Source organism: Bos indicus x Bos taurus, chromosome 13 (assembly GCF_003369695.1).
Source record: "Bos indicus x Bos taurus breed Angus x Brahman F1 hybrid chromosome 13, Bos_hybrid_MaternalHap_v2.0, whole genome shotgun sequence".
Taxonomy (NCBI): Eukaryota; Metazoa; Chordata; class Mammalia; order Artiodactyla; family Bovidae; genus Bos; species Bos indicus x Bos taurus.
In genome coordinates this window covers 74,626,684-74,649,895 of record NC_040088.1, presented here as the reverse complement: position 1 = coordinate 74,649,895, position 23,212 = coordinate 74,626,684, and the positions used below count along the sequence as shown (strand labels likewise).

At 40.0% G+C, this 23,212-nt stretch overlaps 1 protein-coding gene across 3 annotated transcripts in view; it reads left to right on the top strand.

Moving 5' to 3' along the window:
• Window positions 1–23,212, top strand: part of MACROD2 (MACRO domain containing 2) — a 2,312,183-nt gene that overhangs the window by 1,384,080 nt on the left and 904,891 nt on the right. The window lies entirely within an intron of this gene.

Here is a 23,212-nt window from a genome sequence, read left to right as displayed (position 1 = left end):
TTGCTGTTGTGTGTCTCTCTTTCTCACTTGACTTCTATTCCTCTGTCCTATTTCTATTGAACTAATGAAAGGGTTGTGTTAACAATGGAACAGTTAAATTTTTTGTCCTTTGGTAGGAAGGTGTTCTTTGGAAGGAATGATGCTAAAGCTGAAACTCCAGTACTTTGGCCACCTCATGCGAAGAGTTGACTCATTGGAAAAGACTCTGATGCTGGGAGGGATTGGGGGCAGGAGGAGAAGGGGACGACAGAGGATGAGATGGCTGGATGGCATCACCGACTCGATGGACTTGAGTCTGAATGAACTCCAGGAGTTGGTGATGGACAGGGAGGCCTGGTGTGCTGCGATTCATGGGGTTGCAAAGAGTCAGACACGACTGAGCGACTGAACTGAACTGAACTGAACTGATGAAGGACCTGTATCTTCTAACTCTTCTTCATACTTCTCTCAAGTTTTGACTCAGGCGGGAATGCTGGGCTTTGTTCATTCATTCATTAATTATTGAACACCTATCATGTATTAGGTGCTCTCCTATGTGCAGAGGCAAAGTCATGAGTAAAGCAAACGAGTTCCTGGCTTCATTGATTTAATTTTCTCCTGAGAAAGATAAACACGAATCAAATAATCCCAGAAATAAAAATGTTTCATTGCAAATTGAAATTTGTATAAATTTTGATTGCTTTTGATTATAAAAGTAAAATCCTAATTATAAAGAATTTACAATCAAAGTAGACAGATGGTTCCTGACTTGTGATTTTTGTACTTATGAAGGTATGGTAACTGTATGCATTCCATAGAAACTATACTTGGATTTTTGATCTTTTCCTGGGCTAGCAACATGTCGTATGACCCTCTCTCTTGATGCTGGGCAGGTCCCAGTCAGCCATATACTTAGAACCATTCTAGATCTAGGCAACATTCTGCTTTTCACCTTAAATACAGTACTCAGGAAATTAAATGAGATAGTCAATCAACCCTGTTACAAAATAGGCTGTACATTAGATGATTTTGCCCACCTGTTGGCTAAAGTAAGTGTTCTAATCATGTTTAAATTAGGCTGAGCTAAGCTGTGATGTTTGGTAGGTTAGGTGTAGTAAATGCATTTTTCGACTTACAATATTATCAATCTATGATGGATTGGACATTACCAGTTGGACATTACTCCAGGACAGGGATCTGTAATCAATTTTTTTAAGTCATTTTTTTTGGCCATACCACAGGGCATGTGGAATCTTAGTTCCCAAACAAGGGATTGAACCCATGCCCCCTGCATTTGAAGGGCAGAGTTTTAACCAATGGACCACCAGGGAAGTCCTTGTCATCACTTTCAGTTATGTAGTAATACTGAAGAATTTTATCAAACTCCATTAGTTTCATAAAACTAATTCAGATGTGTGAACTTTGAAACCTTGGCCAACTTTGCCCAATTCATTCCACAAACGCTGGTGGCATCTCTTCTGTGTCAGAGACTATGTGGTGCCATTAAAGATCAAATGCAAAGTCCTTGCCCTCAAGGCTGGTGAGCTGTGCTTGTGTCCTAGATTTGCGTACCAAGAAAAAATGTGTTATCCTAATGTTGACTCTTAACCTAGAATTTGTCAGAATTCTTGCCCTGGATTAAGGGAGGAAATGAGGTCATACCTATAAAGTTCTTAGCACAGGGTCTCACACCTGGTAAGTACTCGATAGATGTTATTGCACTTACCCTTATCACCTTCATTAATACCATCGTCATTAATTACTGCTTGTAAATAGAATTATTGCTAAACCACCCCAATGTAAGAATGTTCTCAGGAAATTCAAATGAACAGCTCCCAGTAGGGGTGTTTTTACTCTTTACATTCCCCATCAATTTCTCACTACCTTGTTCAAGCTACTGAATTTGAAAAATGCCACTGTGTTGTGTTCTTAGAGATTGATTTGTGTTGTTGACTGATGAGTGTGAATTGGATTGTGAATTGTGATTTGACTCTGGAATATATATTCTTTAAAATCAGGCAGAAGCCCTAACTTCCCAGCCTAGGGATGGTTGAAAGTGTGTCTTAACAGTCTGGAATCTGCAGAGGAGCCAGGCTCAGCAGCCTGGCTTGTGAATCCCAGGTGTTTCTCTGAGATGGCTTCTTCAAAGGTCATATGGGTAATTGTAAAGAAGGAAACAATGAGGGTTCAAAATGCCATGGCCTTTCTGTTCATGTGTCTCCAAGAACGATTTAGAGATTTTCTGCACTCTGCAGGAAGACCCAAATATAAGCCATTATCGACAAAGAAGAAAATATATTTTAAAGTCTCTACAGCTCTTGCCTTTAAAGAAAGAAGCTTCCACTAACTACTTATTGCAGGTTTTAGGCAAACACACACACACACACACACACAACCAATAGAACTCAACTCCTTTCATTACCAGGAAATGGAATCCAGTCTAATCAGACATTACCTTTTTTTGACGGCACTGCAAGTGAACAGAAATGCAACATAGCCAGAATTCTAGGAAAAACCAGGTGCACTTGACAACCATTTTACATTTAGGAAGCATTTGCGAAACTCTGGGGCACACATGGTTGGATTGGGAGGGGCTGGGGTCAGAGAAATGATAGATGTTCACAGAACACTACTGCCTCCCCCAAGAGTTAATAATACACCTTCTTATGACTGATATTATGGAGGTGCAGGGAGCAATAGGTGAGGTGATGGACCTTCGTGTGACGCCTACATGTCAAGTGTGCACTGAATACTGGACTATTATTTCCGTATCCCTTTAAGGACCCCTGTTGTATGCAGCACAGGAACTGACACCTGGGCTTCCCAGGTGGCGCTAGCAGTAAAGAACCCACCTTCCAATGCAGGAAACATAAAAGATAGCAGCTTGATCCCTGGGTTGGGAAGATCCCCTGAAGATGGATATGGCAACCCACCCCAGCATTCTTGCCTGGAGAATCCCATGAACAGAGGAGCCTGGTGGACTACAGTCCACAGGGTCACAAAGAGTTGGACACGACTGAAGCAACTTAGCATGCACACCATTACAATAGTATGTATTCCCATTTATTAAGCATCTACCCTGGCCCGACACATTTCCTATTTTCTTTAACATTTATGAAGTTCTGAAAGGTATTGTTTACTTCATTTTATAAGGAAGGAGAGTTGGAGAAGTTAAGCAAAGCACCCAATGACACTGGAGTACTCAAAAGCTTGGTTGGACTCAGGGCTCCTGTCATGATTGCTATTGAATTCTGCTCGCTTTTCCCATCAGCCAGTCATCCCTGTCATGTCAGGACATATCCAGAAGTTGGCTTGCTGCTGTGTCGCTTCAGTCATGTCCGACTCTGTGCGATCCCCATAGACGGCAGCCCACCAGGCTCTTCTGCCCATGGGGTTTTCCAGGCAAGAGTACTAGAGTGGGGTGCCATTGCCTTCTCCAATGCATGAAAGTGAAAAGTGAAACTGAAGTTGCTCAGTCGTGTCTGACTCTTAGCGACCCCATGGACTGCAGCCCACCAGGCTCCTCTGTCCATGGGATTTTCCAGGCAAGAGTACTGGAGTGGGGTGCTATTGACTTCTCCAGAAGTTGGCTTAGGTGTGCCTTTTGAACTTCTCAGAAGGAGAAGTCCTCTTTCTTTGTCCATCTCTAGTAACTTGTCCCTACTACAAGTCTGCTACAGTTCCTTTCTGGGTGCCCTGAAGGGGCCTAAAATCTTTATCCTTTAAAACTCTGTAACTCAGAACATTATCTATGCACCGTTAGGCATCCCAAAGGCAGGATAAGTTTTATAACTGTAACATCACTGCAGTATTTCAATAGAGCTTGCTATCACTGGGAGCCTGAGAGCTTTTATTCTGTCATATGTAGACATTTGTCACCATTCCCAGGCTTTTATTGGTACAGTTTATTTATTTTTTTCTTCCCAAGTGTACTTATTAAACACCATCCTGTTTGTCTCTGCCATTCTCTCAGTTTGTCAATATACAGTGACCTTGAAAAATTAGAAAAGTGAGCAGAAATCCCACTGCTTCAGAGATCCCCATTATCAGGGATTTCTGCTAACTTTCCTCATTTGTCAATCAAATTCTGCACTCTAACAAAATTAAAGTTGGAGAAACATTGGCCCAAAGTATAGGTACCTATTTAACAAATATTCAGCCTTCCTTCCTGCCCAGCAGAACTCTATTTGTTCATCCATTTTTCACTTTACCTCAGGGTAAACCTGATTAGCTAGCTTCCTATTAGGGAGATCACATTTATGCCATTGGCAAATGGCTTGCGGGCGGACTGTTGATCCAGTTCTTCCCAATGAAACATCAGAGAAGTAGGCTGAGGACCTCAAGGAAAGGATTTTTTTTTTTTTTTTTTGCTTTGTATAATTAATCACATAAGGGAAAAAAAAAGTTACTTTCCTAGCAGTAGATATTATGGAGTCTTCTTATGATGCCATAAAATATAGCAAGCTTCTTGCAAATATTATGGGATGGATGCTAAGGACAGACCTAACTGGCTGAAGATGGCAGAGAGGAAATATGGAAAGTGTCAAAGCCACTTCATCTCAGGACCCCTTGCTTTTTGAGTAAACACATTCTGCTCCATGTTTTAGTCAGCTGACTTGGAATGTTACTTTCAGCGAGAAGCGTTTCCACTGATACCAAGTATGCTGCCTTTTGTTAATAAGTGTGTTACAAGGAGAACATCAGTGTGTTTCCTGAAGGCAAGATGAATTATACCAATCTCTCGGTATGCTGAAAGGCTATTAGTTTGATCAGATAAGAAACTTACAATCAGACTCTAGGGTGCTCTTGTTTCTTCAGGCGGACTTCTATCTTCTGTTACTTCTTCTCTGGCACGTCTTTTGCTGCTTGTACTCATGTACTATTTTTTTTCATTTTTCTGTGTAATAACTTAATGCTTAATAACTTAATAACTTACATGCTTTATTTTTTAGAATTGTGTTTTACTTCTCCTGAAAATCCACTGTAGAGAGAGTAGGTGAGAGAACAAGGAGAGTGCAATTCAGAAGATAATTTAGGAGTCCAGACCAGAAGAGCTCAATAACTTGGTGCGTAATTATTTCTTAGTTTTCACTTAGCCTCCCCTAAGAGTGGTATCATCTGTGTATCTGAGGTTGTCGATTTCTCCCATTAGTCTTGATTCTAGCTTGTGAGTCATCCAGCCCAGCATTTCACATGATGTATCCTGCATAGAGGTTAGATAAGCAGAGAGACACTATACAGCCATGTCATACTCCTTTCCCAATTTTGGACCAGTCAGTTGTTCCATATCTGGTTCTAACTGTTCCTTCTTGACCCACACACAGGTTTCTCAGGAGATAGGTAAAGTGGTCTGGTACTCCCAGCTCTTTGAGAATTTTCCACAGTTTATTGTGATTCACACAGTCAAAGTCTTCAGTGTAGTCAATGAAGCAGAAGTAGATGTTTTTTTGGAAGCTATTTGCTGTCTCCACGATCCTGAGAGTGTTAGCAATGTGGTCTCTGGTTCCTCAGCCTCTTTGAAACCCAGCTTGTATATCTGGGAGTTCTTGGTTCATATACTGCTGAAGCCTAGCTTGAAGGATTTTGAGCATAACCTTGCTTGCATGTGAAATGAGTGCAGTTGTATGGTATTTTGAGCATTCCTTGGCATTACCTTTCTTTGGGATTGGAATGAAAACTGGCACAACCAAAGGAAACTCATGAAGTTTCAATAACTGGTTCTAAAGAACAAGAAAAGTATGGATTGACAAAGGTCTCAGAATAATCCTCTTAAAGAAGTTCAGTTAATCACATGAACATTCAGTTCAGTTCAGTCACTCAGTCATGTCTGACTCTTTGCAACCCCATGAATTGCAGCACATCAGGCCTCCCTGTCCATCACCAACTCCCGGAGTTCACCCAAACTCATGAACATGCAGAGAAATACAATAAATTAGAACAGTGCAAGAACAAAATGAGTTCAATGCAGAAATGGAAACTATCAAAAAGTCTATCACACAAATGGAAATCCCACATCTGAAAAACAATGCCCGAACTAAAGAGTTCAGTAGAGAGCTTCAGGAGCAGACTTGACCAAGCAGAAGAAGCAATCAATGAACTAGATGGCAGATCATTTAGATTATTCAGTCAGTGAAGTAAAAAGAAAAACAAATGGATAAAAAAGAGTGAGTAAAGCCTTTAAGACTCATGGGACATCATCAACTCATAGAAACCAAGAACAGATTGGCGATTATGGGGTAGGGTAGGAGTGTGTGGGTTAAGGTGGTCAAAGAACACAAACTTCTGGTCATAAAATACATAAGTTCTGTGGATGTAGTATACAGCATGGTGATTATAGTTAACTGTATTGTACTGTTTATGAAAATTGCTAAGATAGTAAATTTTAAAAATTCTCACCATACAGATGCACACTCACACACAATGTAACTGAGGTTTTGGACTAACCATATTGTGCTAATCATTTTACAATATATACATGTATCAGATCTTTATGCTGGACTTTTAAGCTTTCATTGTGTGTCTATTATATCTTAATACACAGCTTAAAGAAAATATTATTTTTTTACTGTGTTTAATTTATCCATATACAACCTAGTGATTTTTTCTAATATTTTATCAAAGATAATTGCAATTATACATCAATATGAAACTAGAAATAACAGAATAATAAACTCCCATGTACCCATCACATAACTTCAAGAGTTATCATCTCATATCCTAAAAGATTATCTGTAACCTCTCCTGTGTTTTCCCAGTCAATGGATTATTTTAAAACAGTTTTTGATATGTCATTTGATCTGCAAAAATATCTGTATATATTTCTAGCAAATAGAATACTTTTAAAACATAACCATAATACTTTTATTGTATGACAAAATTAACACTAACTTAATTTCCTTCATATCATCAGACTGTCATTGTTTAGTTTTCACTGATTGTTTTGTAGTTGTTTTTATATTGTTTACTCATTTTCTCTATCTCTGTGTCTCTGTCATTCATTGCTATTTATTTATTGAGCAATTGGGTTCTTTGTTCCACAGAGTTCCTTCTGTCCAGATTTAGGGATTGCATCTAGATTTACCTGATTACATCTCAATTGTATTATTTAACATGTTTCCATGTTCATTGTATGTTCCTTAAATTAGTAGTTTCATAGTCAGAAAATTGACCAGATTCAGTTCAGATTTTTAAGAAAATTTCCTTTTTGGAGAAAACCTCAGAGGTAAATGAACATTATTCTGTAAGGATAACAGATGAGGTCCATGTTTCTCTTTTAAGGAGGTTTATAGTCGGAGATCCAACCAGTCCATTCTGAAGGAGATCAGCCCTAGGATTTCTTTGGAGGGAATGATGCTAAAGCTGAAACTCCAGTACCTTGGCTACCTCATGCGAAGAGTTGACTCATTGGAAAAGACGCTGATGCTGGGAGGGATTGGGGGCAGGAGGAAAAAGGGACAACAGAGGATGAGATGGCTGGATGGCATCACTGACTCGATGGACGTGAGTCTGAGTGAACTCCAGGAGTTGGTGATGGACAGGGAGGCCTGGCGTGCTGCGATTCATGGGGTCACGAAGAGTCGGACATGACTGAGCGACTGAACTGAACTGAACTGAACAGTCTTTGATCTCTGGTTCCTCTGCCTTTTCTAAAACCAGCTTGAACATCTGGAAGTTCACGGTTCACATATTGCTGAAGTCTGCCTTGGAGAATTTTGAGCATTACTTTACTAGCGTATGAGATGAGTGCAATTGTGCTATAGTCTGAGCATTCTTTGGCATTGCCTTTCTTTGGGATTGGAATGAAAACTGACCTTTTCCAGTCCTGTGGCCACTGCTGAGTTTTCCAAATTTGCTGGAATATTGAGTGTAGCACTTTCACAGCATCATCTTTCAGGTTTTGAAATAGCTCAACTGAAATTCCATCACCTCCACTAGCTTTGTTCTTAGTGATGCTTTCTAAGGCCCACTTGACTTCACATTCCAGGATGTCTGGCTCTAGGTGAGTGATCACACCTTTATGATTATCTTGGTCTTGAAGATCTTTTTTGTACAGTTCTTCTGTGTATTCTTGCCACCTCTTCTCTATATCTTCTGCTTCTGTTAGGTCCATACCATTTCTGTCCTTTATTGAGCCCATCTTTGCATGAAATGTTCCCTTGGTATCTCTAATTTTCTTGAAGAGATCTCTAGTCTTTCCCTTTCTGTTGTTTTCCTCTATTTCTTTGCATTGATCACTGAGGAAGGCCTTCTTATCTCTCCTTGCTATTTTTTGGAACTCTGCATTCAGATGCTTATATCTTTCCTTTTCTCCTTTGTTCCAACATCCGCTGGATCATTGAAAAAGCAAGAGAGTTCCAGAAAAACATCTATTTCTGCTGTATTGACTATTCTAAAGCCTTTGACTGTGCGGATCACAATAAACTGTGGAAAATTCTGAAAGAGATGGGAATACCAGACCACCTGACCTACCTTTTGAGAAACCTATATGCAGGTCAGGAAGCAACAGTTAGAACTGGACATGGAACAACAGACTGGTTCCAAAGAGGAAAAGGAGTACGTCAAGGCTGTATATTGTCACCCTGCTTATTTAAGTTATATGCAGAGTATATCATGAGAAACGCTGGGCTGGAAGAAGCACAAGCTGGAATCAAGATGGCCAGGAGAAATATCAATAACCTCAGATATGCAGATGACACCACCCTTATGGCAGAAAGTGAGGAGGAACTCAAAAGCCTCTTGATGAAAGTGAAAGTGGAGAGTGAAAAAGTTGGCTTAAAGCTCAACGTTCAGAAAACGAAGATCATGGCATCTGGTCCCATCACTTCATGGGAAATAGATGGGGAAACAGTGGAAACAGTGTCAGACTTTATTTGTTGGGCTCCAAAATCACTGCAGATGGTGACTGCAGCCATGAAATTAAAAGACACTTACTCCTTGGAAGGAAAGTTATGACCAACCTAGATAGCATATTGAAAAGCAGAGACATTACTTTGCCAACAAAGGTCTGTCTAGTCAAGGCTACGGTTTTTCCAGTTGTCATGTATGGATGTGAGAGTTGGACTGTGAAGAAAGCTGAGCACCAAAGAATTGATGCTTTTGAACTGTGGTGTTGGAGAAGACTCTTGAGAGTCCCTTGGACTGCAAGGAGATCCAACCAGTCCATTCTGAAGGAGATCAGCCCTGGGATTTCTTGGGAAGGAATGATGCTAAAGCTGAAACTCCTGTACTTTGGCCACCTCATGCAAAGAGTTAACTCCTTGGAAAAGACTCTGATGCTGGGAGGGATTAGGGGCAGGAGGTGAAGGGGAAGACAGAGGATGAGATGGCTGGATGGCATCACTGACTCGATGGACATGAGTCTGAGTGAACTCCAGGAGTTGGTGATGCACAGGGAGGCCTGATGCGCTGCGATTCATGGGGTCGCGAAGAGTTGGACACGACTGAGCGACTGAACTGAACTGACTGACAGTCTTTGATAAAATTATCTTTCCTCCTATGCATTTTGACATTTGATTGAAATTTTTTCTTCTGCTAAATAATCTGATTAGGTATTGTCATAGTTCTTGCCCCTTTATTTTGCTGAGAAAACATTGCTGCTTTGCCTAGGAAATTTATGTATACCTAGCCTAACAGTTTTTCTGACTAAATGAAACATGGAAATAAATTATTTTAGCTCTCTGGAGTATTGATATGGCTGTATGTACCAGTGGCAAGAAAGTGGGTTAACAACTACACTATTGGCTGTGTAACCGTGGGAAGCTCCATGAATGCCATGCCATTCATCATTTCTAAACCTGGCCTAACAGTGCCTTATATCCATCCATCCATCCATCTGTCTAATCTATTTATCTACCTCCAAGTGACCGTTGTTTAATATATGATAGCTATTATGTTCATATTTTAAATTGTGATTTATTTTTGGTAATAATTAAATAATAATTGTGTGGTCTGTCATATTTTATTATTGATAGTAAAGATTCTCCTTTGTATGTGTGGCTGGGAGAATTTTATCTAATCAGAAGTTTTGGTCTACTCACGAGAGTCAGTTCTCTTTGACTGTTTTTTAAAAGTCACTTTAAAGTGTTGTAAGGTGTAAGTTTCTATTTGGGGGGAACATTTACTCATATGATATACATGTGACAGTTCTAAATACTTCCATAAGAAAGTATTCATAAATCCTTATTTACTGAACTCTACCAAGACTATCTTACTGTTTTCATCCCAATCCTTATCCCGTCTTTACCTCTTTCACCTGCTTAAAAATAAAGGAGTATTTCTTGCTTGAAAAAAAAAAAAAAAAAAACAGGTTAAATTCAGCTACCTTCTTAAATGTGAAGAACAAAGGGAGTGGGGAAACAGATCAAGGCAACGAATCCATGAAAGCTGATGAAGGAGAGGAGGAGAGAGGAGGAGAATGTTTCCAAAGGCTTCTGAGGATGGGGCCAGGGAAACAGACAGCACGTACCCAGGCCCCTGACTCAAGGGCATCCCTTGACCTTGGGTTCAAACCATACTGATTAAATACTTCCATGGTGATTCCATTCTATGCCCAAGGATCTCAAAGTACGTTTAAAAAGGTCCAACACATTCCTTATTTCTAATTGGGAAATTTCACATTTTCCCAACAAGTCCATTAAAAAGCAATCAAGTCTAATTGGTGGTGAGGAGGAGTACAGCAAATATTCAAAGGAATAAAGGTATGTTTATAAATATATCAAGTGGAGGTGAGGCTTATGAAGACATAACGCAGGCTGGAGAAAGGAAGAGGTGCTATTTTACAGGAGGGGGATGAAGTAAGGCTGCTGTTTAGGAAATAGTGCGTTCCATTCTAGAAACACAGATAAAGTTCTTTAGATTGAGGGCACCAAACTGAGGAGACACAAAACTGAGTCAGAATGTCTTAGAGCTGGATCCCTATGGCCCAGTGAATCCATAGTATTTTGCATCTTTGAAAAGCTGGTGCTAATATTAGACTTTTTAAAGTGGAATCATAGAATATTCTTGGAATATTTTTGAGGGTGAGCATGGCTTGGAGATACACATTAGAGAGGAGACAATTACAGTGAGCCCTCTCTAAAAACATTTTCTATTTAGCAAAAGAGAAGTTATATGACATTTGTCTCATCAAGATTCACAACAGTTTCATGGAATTCTTGGGGAACTTGTTTGCCCATCATGGAAGTGAAATGCAAAGCAACTCTCCTATATCAGTCTGAGCTCCGTTGTCAAGGGAGGATTATTTTCCCATATATTCAATTTAAAGGGAAGGAAGCATAACTCACTTTCAAGGTCATTCAAAAGGATAACAAAAGCTAGATCCCATAAATAAAGGTTTAATATGCCAAACTAACTGGCAGTAAGGAGAGAGAGCTATTTTCTCAATAAATATTGTATAGATGTGCTTTGTCAATTAACTTTTTTTTTTTTTAACTGCAAACGAGATGTAAATGTCATGGATAAACGATGGCTTTAATGATGTTTTCCAGCACTGTGCTTCATGTTACCATGGCTTCTTAACAAAGATGTTAAATCATTAGGCATCATATTTCATGATAATTAACTGCAAATCTGGTAATATTACCACTTTTCATTTGGCATGAAATGATGAGGGAGAACCACAAGGTTTATTGGAGGTGCATGGCAAAGGACAGAGTGACTTAATGTATGCATATAAATCTTACAGAACTACCTACTGGACAGCATTTTATGGTGGACATAAATTCCCATTTACTCTCCACTAGTGATTGACAGCAAGGACTGCAGAAGAAGCAGAAAGCTGAGCTGGGACATCACCCAGGAGCATAGAAGGGACTCTTGTTTCGGGCTTTTTTTTTCCTCCTCTTGTTCACCCTCTCTTGCAACATGTAAACAGTTCCTCATTCTTGCTTAAGTTTTGAACAATTACAGTACATACTCTTATTAATTCTGTCTTATTAAATGTGCTTTATTATAAAATATTCAATGGTACTTTTATAATTAAGGAGCTGTTAATATTTGCCATTTTAAAAGACAGTTCTGTGTTTATTTCTGTGAACTCTGAAATGTTCAGCAAGCTCATTCAAGATTCATTTTAGGAAAATGGAAGAACAGGAGGAGCATTCTGTGTTGTAAATATTTTCATCCCAACTTGCTCTATCAATAGAGAGACAGAGGTTTGGGGTTGAAAGGACACTTTTTTATGGAGTTGGATGACCTTGCTTGATTTTCTCTTTTGCTTGTTAATTTTTATCATGATCACTGTATTAATCCAAACGTTTTCTATTGCAAGTGACTGAAATCCAACCCAAAGTAGTTTAAGAAAATAAAAAGGGACTATGTTGGCTTATGCAATTGAAAGTTCAAGGACTTCTGGTAAGGCTGTCAAGAATGAGTTGTCCCAACAGGCCATCTGTACCAATCTCTCCATGTCTCAGCTTTGCTTTCCTCGGTGCAGCTTAATTTTTAGGCATGCTCTCTCCACATGATAGGCAGCATGGCAGCTCCAGACTCGTTGATCTTGATAGCTGGAGATCCTGGAAGAAGACAGAAACTGTTTCTGATCCTTCTGATTAGAGGCCACGAGAAGACTCTGATTGGTCCTGCACAGGCCGGTGGCCCACTTTCAAACTAATCACTGCAAGTAGGAAGAGAGACCCTCGTGTTTTGAGGGACCAGGCCCGACTCTCTGCCTGCCCATCCCGGGAACAAACCACATGCTTTGATGAGAATGAATATGAAATGGAAGGGGAATAGTTTCTTGGAAAAGTGGGTCTTGAGTCAAGGCGTGCATCGGCCACTTGCCCTCACCTATTCACCGTTCTTTTCCCACTGGCTTTGAAAAATTATGCCTACGTTTTTGCTACATCAGGTACTATGCCAGTTGTGATTAAAAGTTTGTATGTGTGTCCGTGTGTGTGTGTTTTAAGAATCTAACCTACAGGAATTTTAATTGTAGAAGGAAATAATTGTGTAAGAAAACACATGTAATGAAGTCAGATAAAGTAGTCAGTCAGTGATCTCCCAAGGGAAGGCTCTTCTATGTCTGCTTGTTAGAATCAGGGAAGCCCTCAAAGAAACAGCTTAGGGCAGAGCTTGACTTCACTCAATGAAAAGAATGTGAATGGAGATGTGAGAACACGGTGCACACAGGGGCTGGAGGGGTCCCCACTGCAGCAGGAAACAGCCAGAAAAACAAGGGAAGTGGAAAGAGATGGGGCTAACAAGGTAATCAGGCAGATCTTGAAAAGCCCCCTATGTAGATCAAATGGGGTTTTATCATTTTTGCTTTCTGTCAGATAGGAGTATTGATCTGAAAGATAACAGATATCGAGTGTGTACGCTAAAAAGTTCACTCATGTGGGTACGTGGAGGATTGTATAAAATGTGTTTAAACTAGAGACAAAGTATGTAAGCTGACAACAATACCAAGAACCCAGCAGCATGGAACTGTTATGAGGATGAGATGAAATAATGCAAATATGAAATGGTTTTATAAGCTTAAATATAAAATGAGGGAAAGGTGCTATTTTTAAATACATGTAACATATTTTCAAATAATATCTGTGGTTGGTTTTGATTCCATAAGGCTAAATTTTCTCCCCGCAAGAAGTACCCATGTGACAGAATAAGTTAAACCAGGAGTTTTTACTATTTAGCTGAAAGAAGCATTATCTACCTAAGAATGTCAGTCTTTTATAAGCCTCATTTTCAGTGTTCTGGTTTTTTCTTCCACTATGCAGGATGTTTTGGAGCGAGAGGTGTGTAAAAGCCTGTTGAGTTTCTTATAAAATTGCACACTACAGACTTGGGCGAGAATGGTTTTATTTAAAGCTGATTCATTGGGATTTTATAAGAGACGCTGTTGTATAGGTACAATAACTGTTTAGCAAGGTTCTTTATGAGACACTCAGGATTATGGATCCATAATTTGCATTCATTGCAAACATTGTAACAACTTCCTTTGAGCCATTAAAACGAAGGAATTGAAAGGCTGTTAAGGAGGCCTCAAAGCAGTGAAATCACAACAGGTTCATTTATTGGAGAAAGTACCAGCAAGATACAAGCCAGCGTTACAAATCCAGGTCTCATCTGGTCTTTTGTCACACTGAACTTTTTCCAGCCTTCCTGTGCAAAGGAGGGGGCTGTGCTCTAAACAGGTTGGAGACTCTGAAGCCGTATTGCAGTACATCCACCAGCCAGCCATTCATTCATCCACACATTCATTTTAATTCCTAGGTGCTGGGGCAGAGGCTGAAGAAAATAATATGCTATGCCTGCAGAGTGTAATTGTAGAGGCAGATACATAAAATAAATTTGCAATAAAATGAAAATGTGAATAATAGGCTAGGAGCAGTGTTTGGGATGCTGCTGGGAAGACATGGCAATACGGTGAAGAGGCAATTGATGAGAAGAAAAGGAAAAGAAAGGACATTGCAGGTGGCCAAATTAATAAGTGAGTATTGTATTGCAAATTAAGCTGTGAATTCAGCTCCCTGGGAGTTACTAATGCTGGCAAATTCCATCAGCTAACCCTTTCATTTCCTTCTCCAAGATTTCTGATTTCAAGGCAAACCAAGCTAAATGATTGTTCCGTAAGGTGTTCAATGTGAAAACTCCTCTAAACACAAGATACATGAGAGATGAAAAATACCAAGACATTCCCAGTGATAGCATAACAGAATAACAGCTGGCTGACCTTTGCTATTCTCCTATGAGGGGTAAAGATATTATTCCTCATATATCTAAATCACCTAGCACAACACCCAGCACACACAGTAGGCCTACAAGAAAACACTGATGGTATTCATGGATGCAAGAGAGGCTTGGTACACAGTACCTGAAATTGGCAAAAAACTACTCCCTGAATGCTCAATTAAAACAAATAATAATTGTATTCTCTTCCATATCTGAACTCAATTTTGCCCTAGGCCTATAAGATATTAATGTTATATATTTATTTAAGCAAATCAAAAAGAAACTCAAATTGCCTTTAAAGAAAGAATTTTTCAGACTCTTCTGCAGGTGCACAGGAAATGAAATATTATTATTAGTTTAAAGGCAGTCATGACAGTCTCATGGCCCAGAAAGGGAAAACTTTTGTGGAAGGCATAGCACACCTGGTATACATCAAAAGTTAATTTCTAATTTTTTCTGTTGGTAAAATATAAATCACCTTTATTTAAAAACAATAATAGCATAGTGGAACACCTGTGAATTAAATAGTATCAGTTGTATTACTAATAATAACTAATTTGCTATGGTTCAAATAAAGCTATTTTATATAATAAATAGCAAAGAGAATCACAGGGAGGTTAAAAAAACAACAACAACCACCCTGTAATCACTGGATAAAGTACCTGGTCTCCTGAAACTAAAGAGTTCTTTTTTTTTTTTTTTACTTGAATTTTCTGCATATTTTAATTGATACAATCCAGGTGAAAAATTCCAATTGTTATCTTTTCAAATTGCATGGCCTTAAATAAGCTAATTAATTTCTCTAATCTGTCAAGTTGAGGTGAATACCCACCTCCTGTAATTATGAGAGTAAAATGAGATGAGATAGTATGGAAAAGGAATAGCATTTGACCCCATGTGGAGAGGGTATTTGATAAATAATGAATAAATAGTTGACCCACTGACTCTTCTCCTTTGTATCATCATTCACCTGATAGTAACTTTTGCAATGTCTTTGGTTAATAAAGTCAACCTTTTATCATTATGGTTTGGAGTATGTGGCAGTTCAAATGCAAAATAAAAGGAACCTGGCTCAGAGTCAAAACTCTGACTGTAATTCCTCATAAAAATAATAACTCTTTTATGACCTTAGGCAAATCACTTAACCCCAGTGACCTTAGCTATATAATTAGTTATAGTTATAAAACCCTATATTATGATTATGAGGTATATTAACCAGAATAACTGAAATAATGAGTGTTACTTAACATTTTTATGCATGCCTTGTATCAATTTACATTGTTTTACCATTTTTTTTCTCTTCATCAAATGCTTTGATCCAACTGTATTTTTTTTTAGTTCCTACTCTTTAAATTTCAGTGGGCTATTTTCCCCTTTTTTGTGGATTTAAATTGTATAGGATCTTTAGTGACAGTGTTAGAAAGGAACTTATATATTAATATCTAATGGGCTGAGAGTGCACATGCCACCATTTTCTGCTTGTACATCATGGTAGACATCACTTGACTGTCTTTAGGGACCAGGAACTCACTGATTCCTGAGGCCATGTGTTCCTGTTTTCAAAAAGTACTGCTATGAAATTCTTCCTTATAATAAACCAAGCTCTGGCCTCTTTCTCAGCTACTTCTTTCTACTTCTTTACATATATATATATACATGTATATATATATACAATTTCATTTATTTTTATTTTATTTATTTGGCTGTGCAGGGGTCTTAGTTGTGGCAGGTGGGATCTTCATTCTTTAGTTGCAGCATGGGAACTCCTAATTGAGATGCGTGGGATCCACTTCCCTGACCAGGGATTGAACCCAGGCTTGGGTCCCCTGCTTTGGGAGTGTGGAGTCTTAGCCACTGGACCCCCAGGAAATTCTCTCTCAGCTACTTCTTGCCAAAATCTTACTCTTAAGTGTTACATGGAATAAGTTGGTACTCTCTATCACATGGCAGCCCTTCAGTTATTTGAAAATGGGTAACTTACATATCCTTAGTCTTTATACATTCCTCATATGCAATGCTTTAGGTGTTTTAGAAACATGCTGCTATACAAAGATTTATATTTAGTATACTGCCACATCTTAGAATGAATTGCATTCTACAACATGTTGCCTTTTTAAACACTGTATATACTATTGAAAGATAAAGTATTTCTACAGGGACCTTATGTTCCAACCCATAACACACAAGCACTTTGGACCCCTCTGCTGACTTTGGAAAAATCATCAAACCAAAAACAACTAAACAAGCAAACAAAAGAACTGAACAGGTTGAAGCTTGCGTGCTCATGCCTATGGTGGAAAAAACTTTTTCCTTATTGTGTCTGAAGCACATGACATGTAAATAATTCCTTGCTAACCAATGAGTATGGTTGTGTCTAGGGTGGAGACAGTGGCATGGGGAACAGACACCCAAGCCCCTGGCTAAAGGATGTTCGTTGGCCCCAAGAAAGAGGTACCCCTCCCATGAAAAGATAGTAACCTGGCGGCCATCAGGGTAGTGTGTGGCTGACATAATGTTTGTTTGTTTGTTTGTTTTTTAAGAGGTTGCTTTTAAAAATCAGGAGATTCTATGTAAAATCTAGATTTCTAACTTCTCTCGAGAAGGCAGCACAGGGCCGACATTCCCACTAGTCAAGAATCTGGTGATGAAGCTGATGGGAAGGGACATGTCCAGGTGGCCACGGTGCCCACCCACCCCATGGGCAGTGTACGAGGCACATTGCTTCCATTTTTATTGTCTACTCGATTCTTCTGGCATTTGATACCCCAGTTACTGAATGTCTCCAGGCCTTTGTTCTTCCTGCCACGTCTTCCCACCTTCTAAGCCTCCTGCTCTCCTTAATGCTTTTTTCCACCCAGCACAACACACGCATGCAGACTTTCTCAGGTGTAATTCTTCAGGCAACACAGGACTGCTTTGATGCCCAGATCTCCTCTGACAGATGCTGAGATTTCTCACCATAACCTCTGCACCTCCGGTCTAGTACTTCGCCAGCATGTTTTCCTGTCACGTTGCCTGACCAATGGTATTCTCATGTGGGACACATGCCCGTTTCTAACAGGGCTCAAGCTGGGCCCCACTGAAGGTGCAGCTGTGTGCGCCGGCTGTAACCTCTGCCCCTGCCTTCCCTGGCCCATGTGGAATCTGACACTCTTGGTCTTTAATCACAGAAAACCAGACTAGTTGAAACGTCTGCCTGGCCAGTAAACACATGAAAAAAAGCTTACTCTCATTAGTAATCAGGGAAATGCAAATGAAAAAAGCAGGGAGAAGTTTCCCAGCAATCAGGCTGCTTATTATATTACTGTTTATAACGTTTGAATGTCTACTACTTTTCAAAACAACAAAATTGGAAAAAGAAAATAAAAATCTTTCAGGCTTTTCCTTTTTTTTCCAAGTGCACAGTCTGTTGAGATGGGTATGAGAAGAAAGATGTGTTGATAGGGACTTTGAAAATCAGGTGCTAGGCCTGGGATGCAAAGCTTAAACGGAGGGAAGTTTCTCCTTTTAAAAGCGTTTCTTTACTAAGTGGCATAGCAATGACAGAATGAGGCAGTCGCTGTTTTGCAACCTTAATAACTTAAAGTATCTGAGCAACACTCATCCACAGCTCTAATATCATACACACACACACACACACACGTACACACACACGCTATAGATGGTAGATGGTATATATGACTCTTCCACATCACTACTTACAGAGTACTTTAGTCCTCCCCATACACCTAAAAGTGTTAATTGCTCAGTCGTGCCCGACTCTGTGCAACCCCATGGACGGTAGTCCATCAGGCTTCTCTGTCCAAAGAACTCTCCAGGAAAGAATATTGGAGTGGGTTGCCATCCCCGTCTCCAAGGGATCCTCCTGACCCAGGGATTGATCTTCCTGCATTGCAGGCAGATTCTTTACCATCTGAGCCACAGGGGAAGCCCCGTTCCCCTAAAAAGAAGAATCAAATTCGATCAGTTCTCTAGATATAACTACCCGTTTATAGGAAATATAGAAAAGAGAGGAATACGTTAAATTATGCTATGGACCCAATGAAATTCATATTGGAAAATCACAGACCAAATGATTCAACTTTTCAACATGCAAATTAGAGGAGGGAGGGAGGGAGAGAGAGAATGAGAGAGAAAAAAATATATAAAAATAATAAGACTTAAAATATATCCCATCTTAATCAAATACAACAAAATATCATTAGTTTACTCTGCTTCATACAACAAAGATAATGCAAGGAATTATTCCCCATACTTCTCTATTTGATTATTTTTTCATAATTCTAATTACATTATATAACTTATAATCAAGAACAAATAAAAGAGACCCACTGACCACTTCCAATCAAAATTCATATTTGGATATTGTTTCATGCAGACTTAAAATATTTAAAAATGTAAATTTATGGGACAATTTGAAATTGAACACCAACGGGGCAGTTAATGATCGTGAAGAATTATTAATTATTTAAATGTGTAATAATAGTGCTCTAGTTATTATACTTATGTCCCTCCGTTCCCCACAAAAATGAGAGCCTTTTTCATTTAGAAACATGTATTTGGGGTATATATCAGTGACCTAATATAACATCTGACAGTTGGTTCAGAAATATAGGCAAGAGGAAAGTTGCTAGAAGCATAAATGAAATTTTGATATTGTGTATATTGGAGAAATTCTATATTAAAAGTTGAAAAAAAGGACTAACAGAAGAGCAGATGCTGAACAGCCATACCCCCTTCCACAGTCAAAGTAGCAGCAGTCCATAGGAATTCACCTGACTCATCACTGAGCGGAGCCCAGGGACCCTTGTACCTGGGACGTTTGTAGGGTGGGAACCTGGCCTAACTAGACTGTGACTGCCCAGGCTGGAAAAGGACGTGGTTGTTTCTGATCACAAAGAGGAAAACCTCATTTATCTCTCTCCGCAGCGTTATCAGAAAATGCTATGCAGCACATAAATGGCAACTCCATAAGTGGATGTTAATGAAATTTTAATGAATTTGAGGTCCTGGCACAGTTTACCCCTGCAGAGCTGAATTAAAAAAATAACAAATAAAAAGTGCTGCTTTACTGCTGAAAGCTTACAGATGACAACAGCAGCTCTCTGACCAGAATGAAGGGAGCCTCAGTTGGGGTGAAGATCTTTCTCAGCCTCATAAAATGTTTAGCCTTGATTTTCTGGGATTCCTAGAGGCACTGAGAACCCCATGGTCAGACATCCTGGGGTTTCAAGTGCTGAACGCCTTGCACATGAGAATTCTGCTCCTATCCCTCCTGCCTCTGAATGTCGAGGGTCCCCTATCACTTTAAATGTTTATTGCAGATTGTTTCTTTTTGCCCTTCTAAGTAGTCTGTAAATTCTATCACAGAGGGGGCTGGGAGAGTTATTGCCTGTTGATACACTCACCCAAAGAAGTGCTGAGCATTCTTCCTTCCACGCATATGGACTTTGGCTCTGGGCCCGGAAGACTTGAGTCAATTTCAGAATTCAATTGTTACAGTGGGTTTGTATTTTCAGACAGGAAAAAGGTGTGCACCCTAAGATCTAAAAGCTGTCCACATTTACATTCCAACTTTCTTTGTAATTAAGCAGACCACAAAGATCAATAGAGAATTTACTAGCATAGAAGAGCATACTGGAATGATTTGGTGAAAGAATTCTGCTGCATTGACAGAGGGAGGGCAGGGGTGGCGCACACCAAACCACCTTTAACTGGCTGGATGTTTCTCATTTATTTTAAATTCCATTCCTTCTCTCTCTCACTTCCCACTCCATCCCAACCTTAGACCACAGCCCTTCCAGAATGTTAACGATGCCCCGTGGCCTTGGAAAGCATTTTCCACTAGAGAACAATTTCCCATTTTTACAATGCTAAAACAATCACGTGCATTTTAGAGACCCCTTCATGACTTTGACTTTGTCAGAAGAGAGTAGTAATTCTCCATTGACAGCTCCCTGTGACTGAAAGAAGTATAATCAAAGTCAATGCATTATTAATGACTCTTCTTTTTAATGACTCAATCACACTGTGAGATGCCTTCAAACGTTTTATTTTATATAATTTTTCCTCTTGGAAATGTTTGCCCACAAATGGAAATACAATAGCTGAATAAAATCAAAAACATTGTGTTGTATATTCTCCAAACAAATTGTCCTTCAAAGAGATTGCCAGAGTAATTTCTGATCACTTTTTGCTGACATGTGGGGATCAGGTAAATGATAAAAGCGGATCCAGTTTTTTTGTTTTTTCTCTAACAAGTGGAGAGCTAGGCTTTGGAATCTGAGAGCCCTGATACACCAAACTGATGTGATATGAGCAAGTCTTGAAGAAGCTCTTATCACTTGGTTTCTTATTCAATGAAATGAAGCCAATGATACCCTGGATGCAGGCATTGTATCAGGATTAAATGAGATAATGTATGAGAAGTGGGTTGTTAACTTCTTATTCTGATTCCAAACCCCCAGAGTGAAGGTAAGGGCAGGGAGAGGAATCTTAGCGAGTGGTCACTCATTCTGTTTTGAGCTCTTTGATAAGTACCAGGAGAGAAACCATTGGACTTCTTTATTTCCTTCCAATCAGCAAAACAAGCCAAAATATAACTATGACCCTTGGCTAATTTAACAGATCCTATCAGGGGCTTCCTGGGTGATGCTAGTGGTAAATAACTTGCTTGCCATTGCAGGAGACATAAGAGAAGTGGGTCCAATCCCTAGGTCAGGAAGATCCCCTGGAGGAGGGCGTGGCAACCCTCTCCAGTACCCTTACCTGGAGAACCCCATGGACAGAGAGCCTGGCAGGCTACAGGCCATAGAGTAGCAAAGAATAGGACATGACTGAAGCAACTTAGCACACATCAGGATCCCCCCGATACCCCCTTGGTCCATAAGCTGTGCCTCCGGATCTCAACACCTGGATCTCTTTGCCTGACGCTTTTCCTGCAAACTCTGCCCATGCACAATGCACATTGAACTTGCCAGGGAATTAGGGGGTCCTTGGAGCAACCTAGAACCAGAAAATTGCAGAAGTGGGTGGATAAACAGTTCAAGTCCCAAAGCCTGAGGCGGGGATAACTCTGAGGTGTGTCCTACCCCATCTCCCAGAGTGCTCTAGTTGGATCCCGCCTCAGCTCCCCACCGTGATAATTTGCTGGATGATGCCCTTCAGGTAGTAGCCTTCCTGTCTCTGTCTCACCTCCCTGTTTCCTCACTGTTCTTGCCTGGAGTCACTTTGAAAATAAACAGTTTGCCTTGGAATCTTTATCTCAATATCTTGCCTCTGGAGGAATCTAAACTAAGACAGATTATTAACTAAGATTGGTTATGACCAGCAACAACTGACCCTGAGCTTCCAAGCATTTTTGGAAAATATAATCCTGCTATAGTGAACAGACCAAATTCATGGCTTTGCCTACTCATTTTGTACAGGCCATCTACTCTGGTAGAAAGGCTGATCGGGCTTTCCTAATGGAGTTTTTTCCCCCATCTTTCAGACGACAGTCTTACTCCTTCTCTTCTGAATGACTGAACCTCCACCTGGGCCCTGACTCTGCCCTTTTTTTGCCTTCTCAGCGACTTCACTTCTAGAATTATCCACTTACCTTATGAAAACATCAGTGTCTTCCCTTATTACAAGGTCATTCCCTTTGAAATATAGCCAAAATAAAAACGAAAGCAACAACAAGAAAAACCAGTGACCCCACAGAAGCTGGCACCTCATTCCCTGTCTTTTTGTTCTCTTTCACCACAAAATTGAAATTATCATTATCTCTACTCTTGTCTCCACTACTTTATCTCCCGGTTTCTCTTTGGGAGAGAAATGAGAAACTTCTCAAGAGAAATCTCTCTGCTCCAACCAAGATTTCACCCTCATGATCCCACTGGAACCATTTTGATTAAGTAGCCCGTGACTGTAGCTTACAAAGGCCAGGAATTACATTTCCAGTCTCATCTTACTTGGTCTCCCAGCAGCATGCACCATGAGTGACCACTTTCTCATCCAGGACATCACACTTGCTTGGTTTCCTCCTGCTCACTGGCTGTTTTTCTTCAGTATCTTTTCCTAATTTCTTCTTCTCTTCTACCAGATAACTGAATGTGGGAATGCCTGTCTGTCTGCTGGTCATTTCTCCCATCTCATAGCTTGAAATCCTGTCTCAGATATCTGTGTCCTGTATGGACTTCTCCCCTGAGCTCCAGGACTGACATGTCATGCTGCCTGCTCAGCCTCTTCACCTGGCTCTTTAATGTGCGTGTGTGCTAAGTAGCTCAGTTGTGTCTGACTCTTTGGGATCCCATGGACTGTAGCCCACCAGTCTCCTCTGTCCATGGGATTCTCTAGTCAAGAATACTGGAGTGGGCTGCCATTTCCTACTCCAGGGATCTTCCCAATCCAGAGATCCAACCTCATCTCTTATGTCTCCTGCATTGGCAGGCAGGTTCTTTAGCACCACCTGGCTCTTTAATAGGTATTTCAAATTTAAAAATGGCAAATAGAGAGAGAGAGAAAAAGAGATTTCTCCATGTTTTCTGGCCATTGCTCCTGCATCTCAGTAAACTGT